Source organism: Protopterus annectens, chromosome 8.part0 (assembly GCF_019279795.1).
Source record: "Protopterus annectens isolate FY-2018-M chromosome 8.part0, PAN1.0, whole genome shotgun sequence".
Classification (NCBI taxonomy): Eukaryota; Metazoa; Chordata; order Ceratodontiformes; family Protopteridae; genus Protopterus; species Protopterus annectens.
In genome coordinates this window covers 1,889,869,382-1,889,888,457 of record NC_056741.1, presented here as the reverse complement: position 1 = coordinate 1,889,888,457, position 19,076 = coordinate 1,889,869,382, and the positions used below count along the sequence as shown (strand labels likewise).

At 42.3% G+C, this 19,076-nt stretch overlaps 1 protein-coding gene across 1 annotated transcript in view; it reads left to right on the top strand.

Annotated features, from left to right (window-relative positions):
* PLEKHG4 (pleckstrin homology and RhoGEF domain containing G4) overlaps positions 1–19,076 on the top strand; it is a 3,374,045-nt gene that overhangs the window by 1,395,614 nt on the left and 1,959,355 nt on the right. The gene's annotated exons all lie outside the window — the stretch shown is intronic.

Sequence of the window (19,076 nt, the reverse complement as noted above, 5' to 3'; positions counted from 1 at the left end):
CTGTAGCTTTCCACGGCTTATCTGCCTTTCGGCAGCACCGCTCTACAGTTTAGCGGTGCTGCAGCCTTCTAGTTTCAGCGATGTAGCTCGCGGGCATTTGTCTCGCGATCTACACGCCGGAACCTGTTCCACTCAGCTTAGCGGATTTGGGAACTGCTTAGCTGAGGTTATCATTTTTAAACTTATCCAATGATGGCATAGGATGGGAATATGGCCTTATTTAAACCGCACAGGCAGGAATACAGCCATAACCTGTTGTAGCTTGAGCTCTGCAGGAACCAAGTCTGGCGTTGGAAAAGGAGCGCGCTTTCGGGTGGAGCGCTGGGGCATTCTGGAGTCCAAGGTCATGGCTGGACTCCTTGTAGAACACCATGACGACAGACTGCTGCTGGGCCAGTACCAGGGCTCTCAGTACAAAGTGGAGGCCTGGGACCATCTGGCACGTGACCTCACCAGTGCAACTGGAATCCCCCAAACTGGTGAGCAGGTACGATATCATTATGCCGACCTAAATCATAGGAAGGGGGAGCTTTTGGCCCAGCGGATCCAAGAAGCTCAGGCACGGAATGCTCCAGTAGTTTGTAAATATCTCATGCATAGCTGTACCAAATTCTAGCCTGAGTATGTGATAGAAAGGTATGCATAATGTTTTCCCCCTATAGCTGCAGCTGAGAGCACTAGCGATATTGAGACCCATGCTGACAGACTGACAAGGCTGCGCCGACAGGCTGGTGAGGGCAAATCTACCTTGCAGTATATAGTGAAATAAGTAAGGAGGAGTAAATTGTTTACTGCCAGTAGGTGTAGTGTGTTCTGTGTCTAAAAAATAAACAAAAGTTTACCAGACTAATATTGATCTGCAGGATATCCAGTAGTAAAGCACTGTGACATATAAGTGAAATAAAGACTCATACCACAAAGTCTTGTGTTTACTCTGGTATGTTGTTGTAGAAAGAGAATGTGTGCAGGTTCTTCACAGCAAATATGGCTTTGACAGCATGAGTTAACTGAGGTTGTTCTGAGAACCAGCTGTTATACAAAACAGATTGTGGAGCTGTAAAACAAGATATAAATGAAATATGTCATGCACTAAGATCTGAACCCTGAATAGTAATGTCTAATGTATTATAGTGTGTCCCCTGCAGCATTGCCTTGTGTTAACCTTTGCTTTCCAGATTGTATTATTTCAAAGGATTAATACACAGTACACTATCTGTCTTGCATGGATCTCAGCATTGCAAGGTGAGACTGTCTAACCCACAGAGTAATAGGCAGAAATCAGTCAACCAAGAGACAGCAGTTCCCCAGTAGCTCAGTGTGATGACAAATAGCCTTGTTCATTTTAGCACATCCAGACACGGTTCAAATCCAGGGAGTTTTACTGAGATGTGTGCATATATACATTCAAGAAATCTTAAATATTTGTAGAAACAGTCAGATAATGGTAACAGATATTTTCTCCACAGGTCTTACAGGTAAAGAAATGTTTGTAGTAGCTGTATGAAGAGTATACCAATACACTGTGCGCAATTGTCCCACTGTCCTACCCCATGCCTGCAAATGACAGCAGGATAGGTACATACACCATGTACTTTTCCCGATACATGGCTCTCAAGTGTCACTTTGTCTTGGCTAGTGGTCACTACTGCCAGTCACCTTTGACACAGATAGGAATCCAGGTGAAGTATGCCAGCAGCAGACTCACACAACATCAATGCTGGGTACCCCTTCTTTGTCAGATATGTTATCCTGACATGTACAAGCCTCCCTAGTAATGTATGCCCTTACCATTACAGGTTGACAGTTTAACAGGTATGTATGTGTTATAGAAGCTATGGGCCATAGGTAGATGTAAAGTGAGGGCAGACCTGTAAAGTATTGAGCAGTACTATTGTGAAAAATTGAAGCCTATACAGTTGTTAATGGACTTTTTATCTCCCCCCACCCCTCATGTGCATCACTAATTATTATTCATATACTACGGGTATGTTTTCCTCAAAACTTAATGTTGGGACTTCTGTTCTATTATTGTTCATATATTTAATTGGCTGCATATTAACTTTGAAGACAACCACCTTCACAGGTACGGCAGGTGCAACCGGCCAGAAATACAAAAAAGGAGGCCGGCACCAAAGTGTTATAGCACAGAAGTTCTAATCACATAGCATCATTTATCATCCAAAATCGTTTTATACTTCAAAGGGGAATGTTATTGGCAACTAAGGGCACAGAGATGGGGGCATCTTTTGCCCCGATCTGTGCTGATATATTTATAGGGTACCTTGAGGAGCATCTGATATATGATATCACACACAGTATATACATCAATGAGATGGACATTTGGAGAAGGTACCTAGATGACGGTTGGTGTGGTGTGCAGGCCAACAGTATCTGTTGGAGTTTGTTCAGTACTTAAACGAAAATAAATGAGGTATTGAATTTACATTGAATTGTAATATTCATTGTATTAACTTTTTGGATGTGACTGTCATCAAACAACAGGATGGTTCTCTTGCTACAAGATTTACAGAAAATATCCCCAATATAACAATCTGTTACATGCCACTAGTCTGCACCCACACCATACCATTCGTAACATACCTAAGTTTCAGTTTCTGTGTATCAAAAGAATATGCTCCAATCAGGAAGATTTTGCAGTTTCTCAGCAAGATATGATACACAGGTTTCAGGTGAGGGGATTACAGACATCAGGATATACAATCTGCTAGCCGGTGGGCATCTTATCAGGATAGGATTCAGTTATTAACATATAAGGATAGAACCTGTGTGGGTGAATTTGAGCCGATTAGATTTGTTACGACTTATGGACGTAATGTCAGTCTCATCAGGGAAGTTGTGTCCAAACATTGGGATATCTTAATGGCCAATGAGGAGCTTAATCAGGCATTGGGGAATCGATGTCAATGTTCATACCGTAGAGGTAAAACATTGCGATCATATTTTGCACACTACAAAAGGCGGGGTAGTGGACAGTCAGTGTACCATCAACTGACCATTACAGGGAATAACCTTTTGGGTTCATTTCCTTGCGGCCACTGCACCTTTTGTATAAATATATATATATATATATATATATATATATATATATATATATATATATATATATATATATATAAATCAAAACAATTTACAAGTAAGGATTTGGGACAAGTTTATGACATAGTGTTTTGGTAATTGTGGGTCTGACTGCACTCCACTTGCACCTGCTCAGCATTCTACGTTGGACAAACATCCCAACCTCTACGTATTCGGATGTCTGAACATTATAGTGACATCCGTAATAAACGTCTAACCAATGCCCTAGATAGACACAACACTATACACAATACTGCCCAGTTTGTTTCACTGTTATAGACAAGATCCAGAGAGACAAAACTAATAAATTAGGCTGGCATTCTGTTCTGAATACTAAAGAAAAATACTGGCTAATTAAATTCGGAGGTTTATTCTCACCAGGATTAAATGATCATTTCTAATTACTATATGTTTTATTTAATTACACTGGAGGAAATTATATATATATATATATATATATATATATATATATATATATATATATATATATATATATATATATATATACACATATATATATATATATATATGTATGTGTTGTAGCATGTCTATTCACTGTAGAAGAGAAGTGTGCCAAAACCTTAGCATCCAAGTGCTCCAGATTGTGCGGAACGCTTCGCATTTGTGATTGATTTAACCCACTGTTCCACTGTTCCGCATTGAACAGTGATAGCTCCGCTTTATGAATTTTGATTAGCTTGTATACCGCAATTAAAGCAGCCGATCAGCATTGCGGTATACAAGCCAATCAAAAGCATCTGTTCCTGCGCTAATCGGGAGGCACAAAACACTGCCAATCTCAAGCCTATGTATTAATTTGTCTGCAAGTTGAGAGGTATGCCCACCTGACTGGCACAGTCGGTATGGACTTATTCGTGCATATAGGTTTTATTATTGCGGTACCACACACGAACGATTCTCATTAATGTGATGTTCGCATTTTAGTATCTCACATAATTTATTTGTTTTTATGCTTTTGTATGGTATCCAGGAAACAGTAAGCGTAATGCATATCAAGTTTCATTTTATGTGCAACACACCTATTTAAAAGTTAGTTTCTTCCTTTAGAAATAGAAGCGGTATGAAAAAAGCTTTAATGCTTTTGACAGATTCATTTTCGTCAAATGTTAAAAATTGTCTACTACTTTCCCGACATCATCAGTGATGGTGTCATTATTAGTACACCTCAGTTTTGTCTTGTTTGCTGAGTTTTGTAATGCTGCATTCACTAAGGTGGGTAGGAGGGTATTTGTGACTATTTTCAGTGGAAGCTCCCTCCATAAGTAAAACTCTTGTATGTAGTTCAGCAGTAACGATCGGCAATGACTGGTGATAGTGTTAAACAAGTAAGTGAATAATTATAAATTAGCAATGCAAAGTTGTTTCCGGATGGATCAACAAAAGCATGATGCTTTACTGACTACTGAGCTGATGTAAAAAACGTACAAATCTTACAACAGTAAAAGCGATATTATGATGCAGACATATGGATATTGTTTTTAAATCAGCTGCATTGACACTACATATATTGAGTAAAGGCAAGGTAAAGCAGACTAAGAAGTAAGTTTCCCAGATGTTTACTGTAGTATGAGCTGCAGTAAAGTTAACTGTTTATGCACGTTTCTGTCTTTCAGTTCAGTGCATCAATTTTTTTCTCTTGGTTTACTTAAACAAGTCGACATTGACAGCCAAGTACCTGATATACTCAGCTGTTACTTATTTTATTGTGTTTACATCACCAAAGAATTCACGGGTACCCAACAGCTGCTTGTTTAAGATCTATTAGTTTTAGAATCTCATCTGAGCTGATCATTGCTTGTGTGCATCCTGTAATCATCACTAAATTTGTCAGAACACCCTAAATATCCATTAGCTAGACATACACAGACTTACTAATATAATTATTATAGCTGTGCTACATAGGTTTATGTAACTACAACTTCTGTAGCTTCTGTTGCCTGTCCCTGGGTTATAACTGCATTAGTATGTAAAGTTAACTAAGGTGCACATACATGGACAGCTGGCTGGTTGGCTGACTAGCTATCAGGTTAACTTGGAGGCAGTGTTCCCTTGCTCCATCAAGGCAGCAATTGGTCCTTCTTGTTCAGAGTAATTTCCTCACTCTACATGTGTGTGTGTGTGTGTGTATATATATATATATATATATATATATATATATATATATATATATATATACACACACACACACACACACACACACATATATATATATTCACTAAGTTGGGGCACATATCTCCAGGGTCGCATACTACTGTTTTCTGTGTATTTCTTATTAATTTTCTTTGCATTTGGTTGCAAAGCTTGCAGTTCTAAATCTACCAATGTATGTATGGAAGCTACACTTGAACTGTATGACTGTGACCATCTGTGCCTTCACTTTCGGCACTGTCTAACACCAGAAGAATACAGGGAGGTGACTTTCTTGGAGAGGTTTAGGAAGCCAGGCACTATCCACAAATAAGATTTATGTATATTTACAAACATTTGTCTTCTTGGTTTATTGTGAAAAACATTTTTGTCACTTTGAGCATTAAGCCATGGACACAAAAAAATAAGACTGAACTTAACTTACTCATGACTTTTGTTCGTAGCATCATAGGATCAAAAATGTGTCTATGATTTTGCCAGAAAACTACATATTTTATGAGGAACAGACCAAAAACATGAGGCAAAAAATCTGGGCATTCTACAAAATTCTGGGCAGTTGAGAGGTATGAATTTAAGAGTGAATATGTGTGTGTGTATGCGTGCTTGCATTTGTGTCCACATGTATATTTTAGTTGAAAGGCCATGGCCATGGTGAAGATATGCTTTTCGCGCAGTACAAAAATAAGGTGTTCCACATTTTGACTGTTTATCACACATTGCAATAATTTGTGTTCCACGTTGGCCTCTGAGCAGGTTGAGACCTATGGCTGAAACCGGTATGATGCTATGTGATTAAAACTTCTATGCTATAACACTTTGTTGCTGGCCTCCTTTTTGCATATTAACATACCTTGTTCACATACCATTGTTGTTGGCCTGTTGCCGTCAATATAACTGGCATGCTTTTACAATGTTTACTGTTGGTCCATTTATGCATGTGTTCTATTTGCTATGCAGCTGTTTCAGATCTGTTGGTTTGGATTAATTGGAAAACCCATGCATGCTATTATAACTAATTTTGAAATGTTTTGTTCAATGCTAACCAATATAATCTTTGACAACCTCAACACCATAGCACATTTGGGAAGGCAGATCCCAGGGGATCTGCCTGTCCTGCCTCATCTGGCCGTGGCACCGGGCCCCAGCATGTCTGGGAACCAACCTGGAACTTCCTCCTCTGCTGGTCCTGCACAACTTTGGGTGGAACCGCCTCAGTGGATGGGGCCTGTCACCCCCCTGGGCGCGAACACGTTGAGGAGCCTGTCACCCGCCGCAGGTTATGGGGTATGGTGTGCAGCATCATCCTCTCCAAGTTGGATGGATGGCTGTGCCAGATGGAGGGCCGCCTGGCACACCTGGAGGGGCAGGCTGCAACTGTTGTCCAGCCCTCAGTACAGCCACCTTCAGGGACTGTGAAGGTACAGTGGTGACTGCCCATGGGTGGGGACCTCAGTCCCACTGTATCCATTGGGGGCTCATGGGCCTCTGATTCCCAACCACTCTCACCGTCCAAGGTGTTTACCCCCCCCATGTGTCATACCGCTGTTGTCTGCTGTCTTATGTGTCTTGTCTGTCTGCAAATGCAACATATTCTACCCAGTCTACCTCCCCAAGCATACCTACAGCCCTTCCCCAACATCCCACTCTCACCTTTATTAAAAAAAAAAAAGGAGGGGGGGGGCATCTGTCCTGCAAAAAAATCATTGCCCTATACATAACTCTACATTTCTCCCCCATGTCCAGTGAGGTAAATCAATCAGCACTCAAATTACTCTACAAATGTATGTTGCCAACACCCCTCCCTGTGTGGTGTGAAGCTGTAAAATCCAAATTTTCCACATCAGTCACAGCCGTTGCTGCAGGGCGGCCACGGTGGTGCAGCGGTTAGCATTGTCGCCTCACAGCAAGAGGTCCTCTGGTTCGATCCTCAGCTGGGGTGCCTTCTGTGCGGAGTCTGCATGTCCTCCCAATGGTCGCGTGGGTTTCCTCTGGGTGCTCCAGTTTCTTCCCACATCCCAAAGACGTAGGTTGATTGGACACTCTAAATTGGCCCTAGGTATGTGTGTGTGTGTGTGTGTGTGTGTGTGTGTGTGTGTGTGTGTGTGTGTGTGTGTGTGTGTGTGCCTTCCGTGGAAGGTACTGTAAAAACTCTACTGCCAATCATGAGCGGACAGGTGATCCTCAGTGGCAACCCCTAACCAGGAAAAAGCCGAAAGAAGAAGAAGACGTCACAGCTGTTGCTGCAGTAGAAATGTAGAGCTATGGTCCCTTCCTACACCCGTCCTGCACATCCCTAGCTGGTTTTCCTAATGTTATACCCCCCTGCTTGCCCCCATTTCACCACTTTCCTATCACCCTTTTTTTCTTTTCTTTATTTAAAATTAGAGAGGTGTAAGCGGAAATAAGCACCAGTAAGCGAAGCTAAGAGGATTTCACCATCTGTTAGCATCGCTTAGCTTCGCAGAAAACTGCGCAAACCCTGTTAACGGCTTAAAAGTGCTTTAATCCCTCTGTCTCCATCAGCCCTTGTTCTGCCCAGCAACAAAATAATCAGCCTTGCGAAGTCTCAAACCCAGGACTCTGGAAATATAATTACAGCAATGTACCACTACACCATCTGAGCTGTAATGCTTTTACAAACATATCATGCACTATGGTCGTTTAACGTTAATAAAAAAAAGTCATCACTGCCAAGTCTTGAACCCAGGCCCCTGTGTACTACAACCACAGGAATGTATCTCTACAGCATCTGAGCTGTGGGAATTTGTAATGCTTTTAAAAACACATCATGCATTATAGTCATTTAACATAAGGTGAAAAATACACATTGCTGGTAAGCCTTAAACCCAAGACCCTGTGCACTCTAGTCACAGCAGCTATTACTACTCCGCATGAGCTGTGAGAACTAGAAATGCTTCAGTAAGTATATCATGCAGGATGGTTATCCAGCATTAGGAAAAATCCTGTGAAATTAGTACTGTTTTTAGATATATATATATATATATATATATATATATATCAATATATATATATATATATATATATATATATATATATATATATATATATATATATATATATATATATATATATATATATATATATATATATATATATATATATATATATATGTATATATATATATATATATATATATATTTATCGCCATAGTAGTCAGGAAGTCCTACATGGCACACCTCATCATAAAAGGGTTCTCATCCAGGAAAAAAGAGGTTATTGTTCCCCTCTACTCCACACTCATTCACTCATTAGACCCATTATAGAGTACAATGCCCCTTTTGGAAGGTACCTCACAAGACATCTGCAGCAGCTGGAAAGGCCACAGAAGTACCTCACAAAGAGGATTACTGGCCTCAAACAAATGCCCTACACTGACCGTCTCAAAAAACTCCAGCTTTACTCCGTAGCATATCGTCTACTCTGAGGTGATCTCTGCCTAACATATAAAGCTATGTCAACCCCAGTGCTTTTGGACATGCTACACCTAAAGAAATCCCATTCCCTCCGAGCTATACGCTCTAGGTACCTAAACCTCTTCACCACTATAAACAGGACATGCTGGAGGGATAGATTCCTGTCTCATATTCTGGAACAAGCTACCCAGCTATGTCAAGCAAAGTTCTTCATTAGCACTGTTCAAGAAAAATCTTGATGAGTGGATGGGAAATAGGAAAAACACCCCGGGGATCACTTCTGCGTCTCTGCTCGACAGTGGCACAGGAAAATAACTTTCTTGGGTGGCGTAAGCCAGGGAACCTTGTTGGCTAGACTTACGTAGGCCCTTGGGCCAATAGCCTAGTACCTACCTATGAACCTATTAATCTATATATATATATATATATATATATATATATATATATATATATATATATATATATATGTCTTTATGTATTTATCTATGTCCAGCAGGGACACTGGTGGAATCCCAGAGATGTATTTTCTATTTCCCATCCAGTTATCCAGATTGCGCTTAGAAAGGTGTAAAGAGGTACTCTACTTGACATGGAGAGGGAGCCTGTTCCATAGATGGGGGAGTTTTTGGGACACAAATCTGTCTTGCAAGCAAGTGTTATTAATGTCACAGACAAGGTTGAGGCCACGTGTGCGGGTTACTCGAGTGGAGCTTGACTTGCAGATATGCAGCAATCCCATCAAGGTGGGGTCCGAGATTGCCTTGTATTCCAGGCAGAGATCACATCTGAGGAGTCTGTATGAAACAGAGTAGAGGCATATAGCTTTTAGCTTATCTGTGTATGGTAGATTTTTGAGGCCCTGGATTCTCCTTGTGAGAAACCTCTCTGGTCTCTCCAGCTGCTGCATGTGCTTTGGAAGGTACATGCCGAATGGGGTGTTGTACTCAGTAATGGGCCTTATAAGGGAAGAATACAGGGATGTTATGACCTCCTGGTCCCTGGATGAGATACCCTTACTTATGAGGTGGGCCGTGTAGAACGCTTTCTGTACAATGGAAGCAACATGGTGGTCAAAAGTCAAGCTGCCTTCAATCTGGGTGCCCAAATCCCTCACGACTGACTTTGTGCTTAGAACATTGTTATTAATGTGATAATTTATGGGGGCATCTCTCTCCCCAAATGGGATGATGATGCATTTTTTGTATTCAGCTTGAAGCCATGTTTCTGGCACCAGTCATTTATTTGGGTGAGACCCTCTTGGAGGATGTCCACATCACTAGGGGAATTGATGACAGCTCTCAACTTGCAGTCATCTGCAAACTTGGTCAGCCATAGCCCACTGGTTTTGGTCTGTACCACAGAAAAGTATATCCCAAGTAAAAGAGGCCTCAAGACTGAACCCTGAGTTATGCCACTCGATACAGGTCTACTGCTTGAGGTGGCTTCCCCTATTTTGACTAAGTGGATTCTGTCAGTGAGCCAGTTGGCTACCCATCTGGTAGCATACGAATTGATGCCTAGTTGAGAGAGTTTATCTGTTATGCCCGAGTGGGGAATAGTGTCGAAGGCTTTGGCCAGGTCAAGGTAGACATTGTGCACTGTCTTACCCTCATCCATGGCTTTGGTGACTGTATCAAAAAATTTGACCAAATTTAACAGACATAACCTCCTCTTGATAAAGCCAAACTGTGTGGGATCAAGTGTTTTGAGGTTGCCAATGTCCTTGTTAATGAGGTTTATGATCATCTGTTCTATGGCCTTGTATATCAGGCTAGTTAGGCTGATGGGTCTATAATTTCCCAGATCAGTGGACAGCTCCACCTTTGTGTAAAGGGATGACAATAGCTGTCCTCCACTCAGCTGGGACAAAACCTGTACTCACAAATAGGGTGCATAATGATGCTGTACGTTTCTGCCTGAGTTCATGTAGGATGCAGCCTGGGATGTTATCAGGTCCCATGGAGGCTGTATTTTTTGCCTTTGAGAGAGCAGTGATAACCTGATCCCTAGATATAAGGGGAAGGGGCAGGTACTGGAAATGTCCTGATTTACTGATGGGGCGCAGAGGGGTGAATTTTTTGCTGAATCTGTCAGCCAGCAAGTTTGCTATATCTATGGCATATGTATATGTGGTGTCCTTGACCATCAGTTCTGAACAGATCTGAGTGCTACCTTTGAGATTACTGACATATGTGAAGAAGGCCTTATGATTGTCTCTAGTAGATGTGGCCAATTTGGACTCAAATCAAATTTTAGATTTCAGATTGGAAAGTTTGCTTTGGAGGATTTCACTAGTGCTTTTATTTGCTTGTTTAGGCTAAGGAGAGATTGCTTCCAATTGGGTACTTACTCCTTCTTGGTCCTAGTCAGCAATTTTTTTCTTTTGTTATAGAGTTTATTTGTTGCAGATGTCCACCAGACAGGTTTACTCTTCCTTGCAGAGGATAATTTAGTCCTGTCAGGTATTCCTGATTCCATGCATCTATATAAATGTTTGTATAGTAATTTGATATAGTTTTGGATACTGGTGCTAGCTCCTAGAGAGGGGGAGGGGGTTGTGAAACTGTTTATACCATCCCTTAGGAGTCTGTAATCAGCTTTGGAGTAGTTTCTTTGATTGATCTTAGCTAGGGGGGATTGAGGGAGATGATTGGATCTTACAAGGGAGGATGATACTGCAGGTATGCTGCAGTGGTTACTCATGTTGGCTAATACCAAGTCCAGAATATTATCACCTCTTGTGAGGGTATCGACTAGCTGTTCTAAAACATTTGAGCTTTGAGAAAATTGAGGAATCTCTGGGTTTTTGTGTTCTGGCAAGAGTAGTTCTTCCAGTGTATGTTTGGGTAGTTAAAGTCACCCAGGATTAGAGTAAAGGGTTGAATCTTGATACATTCAAAGAGGTCTATTTAGTCAGTTTGGGCATCTTGGGTCAGATTTGGGGGCCAGTAGCTAGCTATGATTTGTATAGAGGTCTTGTCAATAGTTAACTGTACCTGGAGTGTCTCCTGTGCGTCATACTGTTTGACCAGACTGGAGGTGTGTGTCTTTAATATATATTGAAACTCCACCTCCTTTGGCTTTACTACACACAGTTTGGGGTCTGAATGTATGATAGGATGATTAACAAGGTAAGGCCGGGGTGCTCTCTGCAGCTTTGAACCAGGTTTCTGTGACTACACAGATGTCAGCATTTTCTAGGTTAGGAATGCTTGCAATGAGTGCAGTTTCATGTTTAGACTCCTATCATTTAGCAGCATGACCGTTAATTTGTGTTAATATATATGTATATATACTCAACCTCTTAATGCAAGACATCTCCAAAAAGCCTGACAAAGTGGGAGGATAAAGGCCAAGCAATAGTGATATATTTGAAATATCTCTGAAAATCCTTTTTCTTTTGTACACACTTCTGATATGTGCTTGTTATCTCTGTATACTTGTTACATTAACAATGTTTTATTCTTATCTAAATGTAACTTTGACTTTAATTTGTCACTGATTTTGTTAAATGTTTTTAGATTTCTCTGTAACCTCAACTTTAAGTGTCACTTAATTTCAATGTGGAGCTTTTCTCCCCGGGCCTCCGCTGAAAATTGATATGTATCCAGTTGGGCTTTCCCAGTTAACAAATGTAAAATAAAATAAAAAAAATAAATGAATTGCTGTTGTAAGCTTAGACGTTTTCTAGAGTATCACGGTTTGTTTTAACATGTATTTTCTGATAGATTCCAGGTCTAAAACACAAATGATTGTCATCATTTAGTTATGTCATTGCTCACATCATCCCACTGATTCGCCAGAAACCAACAACTGTTATGGGGAACAGACCAAAAATGTGATCTACACATCTGGACAGTGTATCGAAATCTGGACAGTGGAGAGGTATGACTGCAGTCATGTAACAGAAGGGAAAAAACACAGAAAACTGCTAACCATGTCACCCAGCACCTTCTGAACTACAGTCAGACAAACACAATACCACCCCAACTTAGCTCACTCCAATAGCCTTGGTCTTGGTCACACTTACCATCTTGTTAATAGGCCTATCACACAGTAGGATTTGTCACCCATTGTTGATGGCCTTGCAGTAACTGTTAAAGAGATGGATTGTGGCAGTCAGAACTACCATAAAGTCTGGGCTGAAGGGCCCATAGGTAGCAGAGCTGTGCCAGACTTTACCAGGAGTGTGTGTGTGTGTGTGTGTGTGTGTGTGTGTGTGTGTGTGTGTGTGTGTGTGTGTATCAGCAAACATTATACTGCAGGGTATTAATTTACATATGTTGTCTTCCCCTCGCAGGTGAACATAGGGGTTGGTATCTCTCTTCCTCACAACCTGATGTCATCGTCTTAGCAGACTCTGATGATGATGGTGGTCATAGTGAGGCACAGGTGGGGTTGTCAGGGGCTTAATCTGTGCCATTGGCTGGTATCCCACTTTCACCCACAGTGTCCCCGCAAACAGTCAGTATGCCTGCACATACCCAGTCCCCAGCAGCCACAGATAATGGACAGTTAGAGGGTGGTGGCTTGGAACAGTTTAGTGTGGTGATTATGGCAAGTGTGAGTGTAGACACTAGCCATAGCCAGACAGCAGGTGAGGTCACACACAGGCAGATGGACAGGGGTGCTTGACAGAGGACTGCTGCCCATCAAGCCCCTGCCGCAAGTGTCACAGCAGATGTCACCAGACGCATGTTACGGTGTGTCATGGAGGCATAGGCACATACTGACTGCAACACCAGACAGATGCTCTTGACTGCAGAACTTCCTGCTATGCGTGACAACCTCCATGGCATTTGTGATGCTGTACATCATTTTGTTGATGTCATGGATAGATGGTGGGGTGAAACATTGTCACTGCTCAACCGTGCAATGTCTGTGCTTGAGCATGTGGTGGGAATAGGGCATTGGCCACGTGGACATAGGTTAAGCAACTAGATCAGCTGAGAGCCCATGTGGCCGAGCGCATTCACTTTCCTGTAGTGGCAGTACCACCAGCACTATTGAAGGGAGGGTGCTGTCCGCACGTGGGCCTTGTCAGTCCTGTCATGGATGCGGCTCCAGCAGACAGCAGTCACCATTGGGGAGTAGTACCGCATCTGGCCTTGGGTCTGTTGGTGCCAGTGAGACTCCTGGCAGAACCAGTTCCCGTGTCCCTGGCGGGAGATGGTGAACTGTACAAACTGACATGTACAGTCCATGGCTATTAAACATAATCCTGTGTAGGGCAACCACATGGCTTGATTGTGTGCTTACAAACACTCGCACATCTCTATCACAGGCGGGTCACCACCAAACATGCACGGCCCAGTTGAACACCACCCCTCCAGACGCACGCGCGCACACACACACACACACACACACACACACACACGCACACACACACAATGTCAACCATATGGCCCAGCCTAGGGCTCTGGCAATCCCACACCACACCCTGTGCATGTGATGATACCTGTGCCACATCCCTGTTATCCATACCATCGATGCAGGGACATGCTAATATGGGTCTGATGCACAGGGTGAATATAGTACAGTGTAAAAATGTAATGCTGTGTAAGATGCTGTCTACTAGCAGTAGTTATGGGTACTCATTGAGGTGTATATACCTTTTTAGCCATGTTGCTTTATTGCTGTTAGTACTGCTGACTGACTGTAGTGTCATGTTCTGTATTCTGTTTGTGTTCCAGGTGTCTGTAGGCTGTGGGCCTATTGACAATAGCAACGTGGCGGAGTGGAAACACAGTGACCTTTTCATAGCCAAGGTGCAGCTGTATATGTACATGTTTACCAGGTGTGTACACATGCAGCATTGTGTGAGGGACAATTGAGGAAGACAGTGTGACCTTGCAAACTTGCCCCTTGACACAGCCAGCTAGACGTCATACATGTCACCTGGGTGTTCTGTAGTACCACAGGGTCATACATACAGAAGAGGGTTTTTGAGTACTAGCAGTAGGTCCTTCACAAGCTTAGCCATTACTTTAACCGCACCATATTCACCTATCAGCACCTGTTTCCCCTGTCATTTCTGTCCCATCCACTCAACCTTGATGGAGTTGATGAGGGTATGCATGGTACTGTGTATGACAGGTTTAGGGTATGTATTCCTGACACAGGTCAGCCTATGTTAGTCCAACCTGACAGTCACCAGCATGTGTGTCTGCTATCTCATATGCAAGTCTGGCCTCTCATGCTGGTAGTGCACACAGACTCATAGTCCTGTACATGGGGCAGCTGTTGAAGGGCTGAGCACAGCCCCTACCTGCCCAGTCTTATAAAGGATAGTGCTAGATACATAACACAAATACCACAGAGGTAATGTAGTGTTGCAGTGTCTGCTACTACTATTCAAGTGGGTGACAATTGCAGGGGCTGTTAGGATTGCCAGTGGTGTGTTCAAAGGCCCTTAACATGGTAGAGCTATCTGACACACACACACACACACACACACACACACACACACACACACACACACACACACACACACTCACACTCACACACATACACACACGCACACATACTGCTGCATGGAGTCATCCATTGAAACACACATGCACATAGAGTTGACACTTCTCAGAGTAGATGGCCTACCAATCTGTTTATGTACAGTATACATTAGTATGACCATTGCATGCCCCATAGTGGCTTTATGTTAGAAACTGTGTAACTGTGCTTGTAAGGTGGATAACATCTGTATGGGCTGAAACTATGTTGGCAATGGGAGAGTTTGCAGAGTGGAAGAGGCACACAAAATGGTATAGCCATCACATATACACAGTAAGACAGCCACAGCGGATGTGCATACAGAAACACAAACACAGTTGCCAATAGACATATTAGTAATCCTCCGTATCCACTTGTATGTACTATAGTGCTACGTACACATGACATGCTCCACATAGATTATATGCCTGGGACATAACCCACAACGTCTTACAGCATGTTATCTTGGAAATGCCTTCATGGATGGTGGGATAACCCACCAGAAATAGTGACTGATCTCATCTACTGTTCCTACAAACCTGGACAAGTTATAGAGTAACACTTTGTATCAGCATGATGTTTCAGTCAGGTAATTTGTCTGATGCTGGCATGTGTGTCATTATGGTAGTTGTGACATATGTGGCAAGGATATCACAGAAATGCTCATTGTTCATAGGTAGGTCCTAGGCTATCGGCCCTGGGGCCTATACAAGCCTAGCCAAAAAGGTACCCTGGCTTTTGCCACACAAGAAAATTATCTTCCTGTGCTACTGTCGAGCAGAGCCACAGAGGTGATCCCCAGGGTGAATTTCCTATTTCCCATCCAATCATCAAGATTTTTCTTGAAGAGTGTTAATGAGGAGCCTTGTTTGATATAGATAAGTAATTTATTCCAGAGTATGGGAAGTCTCTGGGACAGGAATCTATCCCTCCGTCATGTTCTGTTTATTGTGGTGACAAGGTTTAGGTATATAGAGCGTGTAGCTCAGAGAGATTGGGATTTCTTTTAAGTGGAGCATGTCCAACAGATCTGGGTTTGACATAGCTTTGTATGTTAGGCAGAGATCACCTCTGAGTAGGTGATATGCGACGGAGTAAAGCTGGTGTTTTTTTGAGATGGTCTGCGTAGGGCATCTGTTTGAGGTCGGTAATCCTCTTTGCGAGGTATTTCTGCGGCCTTTCCAGTTGTTGTAGATGTCTTGTGAGGTACATACCAAAAGGGGCATTGTACTATATAATGGGTCTAATGAGTGATGAGTAGAGGGGAACAATGACCTCTTTTTTTCTGGATGAGAAAATATGACATACGACACTTTTCAGCCATGTAACCTGGACTGGAACACCAAAAGCGTAGGTGTGTCCATATTCATTAAGGATATCCACACCTCCAGGCTAGTTGCAAGCACCATTCCAAGAGAAAAGCACCATGTTGCTGAAACCCATCTACGATGACTTTTCAGCAGCACTGAAGGGGGGACTCCATTGAGGGACATGCCTGACTGACAGTTATAGCTGTCCTAAAAGAAAACAGAAGTATAATACACATAAGTATCACATCACTACAAAATAACTGTTTCCAGATAAAACAGAAAAGATAGCCAGTCAGCATTACCCACTGAAGAAACATAAAACAATCTACAGATATGAAATACCAACAACAGGTAGGATGCAAAACAAGGAGATGAACAAGAGCAATATATCATTGTTTGTGCCATAAGAGTAACTCACCTTTGCCCCCCCCCCCCCACACACACACACACAAAAGTACAGGCAGATGACCCATTTTGTTAACAAAACATCTTTAAAATGCTAAAAGTGCCTATCAAAGGACTTATCCCCAAAACATTTGTACATATTTCTTACACACCATTCCATTTTCATGTATTGTCAATCGTATGTACCTTTGAAATGGCAAACAAGCCAATGTCATCAGTACGTCTAACAAATGCATACGGATAAAAATGTAAAAGCCTTTGCTGCACATTACTCTTAAATACATTCTAGCATATGTATTATTTAGGTGACAAAATGGAAGCATACCTGCTGAAGTTCAGTACTCTTCTGTACAGATATACTCTGAAGAAAAAGCGTTTTTGCAGTCTTCCCAATATATACAACTCTCCTCACCATCAGTTTGGCTAGCTGCACGTTTGCCTTTTTATAATGGTCTATATTATTAATGGATTGCATCTGTCTTTGTCTGTGTTTCATGGATGCTAATTACAGCATAAGCAGCCAAATTGCATGCTAATCTGTCTGGTGGAGATATTCAACAAGCTACAAACCATCCAGTAGGGATCACAGACCATGTATAGGTTGCAAACATCTGGGTATTCCGTGTACATCTTTATAGATGACTGGTATGGGCTGTATAGTTTAACATGGTGCATGTGAGACATATGCCATTAACATGCTGTTTAAAGTAATGCCATGGGTAGGGGGTCAGCAGGCCTTAGAATGGTATAACCTACACACACACACAACAGCCACAGGGGATATGCTTCACACACACTACTATAGTTGTCAGTATTGAGATTAGAATCCTTACCTATCTAATTATTTGTACTATAGTATTATGCATTATTGTACATGCCACAGAGCTTAGAGGGCTGACGAGTGTACACAGGTACTTCTAAGGCAAATGACATCAGCAGGCCTTATAAAGTAGGGCATTGGGAAGTGTACTGGGTGGTACATGCCTCAAAATGGTATAACCCACACCCCATCTCCATCTGGATTAATAGAACCATTATTGAAAACTCTAGTCCCTCCGTCTGGAAAACATCCCATGTTATTCCACTTCATAAAGGTGGTAGTTGCACAGAAATGTCAAATTATAGACCTATTGCCATCCTTTCACCTTTGGCTAAAATTATGGAGAAGTGTATTCATAAACAACAATATGCTGTCCTAACCCCTCTTTCTCGACCTCTCCAAAGCCTTCGATACGGTTAACAACCATCAACTTTTCTATACCCTGTCAGCTATATCCCTGGATAGCAATGCTATTCGGTGGTTCCAGTCCTATCTGAGCAGTAGACAGCAGGCAGTCTTATGGCAGGACGAATTATCCACTGTACTTCCTCTGTCTGTTGGAGTTCCGCAGGGCTCTATTCTAGGTCTGCTTCCATTCTCTGTCTTTATCAACAACCTTTATACTGGGCGGCCATGGTTGTGCAGCAGTTAGCGTTGCCGCCTCACAGCAAGAGGTTCTCTGGTTCGATCCTCTGCTGGGGTGCCTTTTGTGTGGAGTCTGCATGTCCTCCCTGTGGTCACATGGGTTTCCTCCGGGTGCTCCGGTTTCCTCCCACATCCCAAAGACATGCTGTAGGTGGATTGGACACTCTAAATTGGTCCTAGGTGTGAGTGTGTGAGTGTGTGTGTGTGTGTGTGTGTGTGTGTGTGTGTGTGTGTGTGTGTGTGTGTGTGTGCCTTCTGTGGAAGGTTGGGCGCCAGGCTGGCAACTCGAAACTGTAAAACTCCACTGCTAATCATGAGTGGACAGGTGATCCACTGTGGCGACCCCTAACCGGGAAAAGCCGAAAGAAGAAGAAGATCAACAACCTTCATACTGCCATCCCAGATGCAACTTGTATCCAATATGCTGACGACTTCACTTTGATCTGCTCTGCTTCCTCACCATTAGACCTTCTGACCTTATCCCAGAAAACATTCAACATAGTAGAAAACTGGCTCTATAATCACCATCTTATTTTGAACCCTAATAAAACCAAGCTACTATTTTTTTCCCTCACTGGTATGTCCACTCCATTCACCTTTGCAATAACATCCAACAATGGTACCATTATCTCCCCAGATACCCATACAAAACTCCTAGGGGTAATACTAGACAACAGCCTCAAATTTGATATGCATGTCAATCAAACT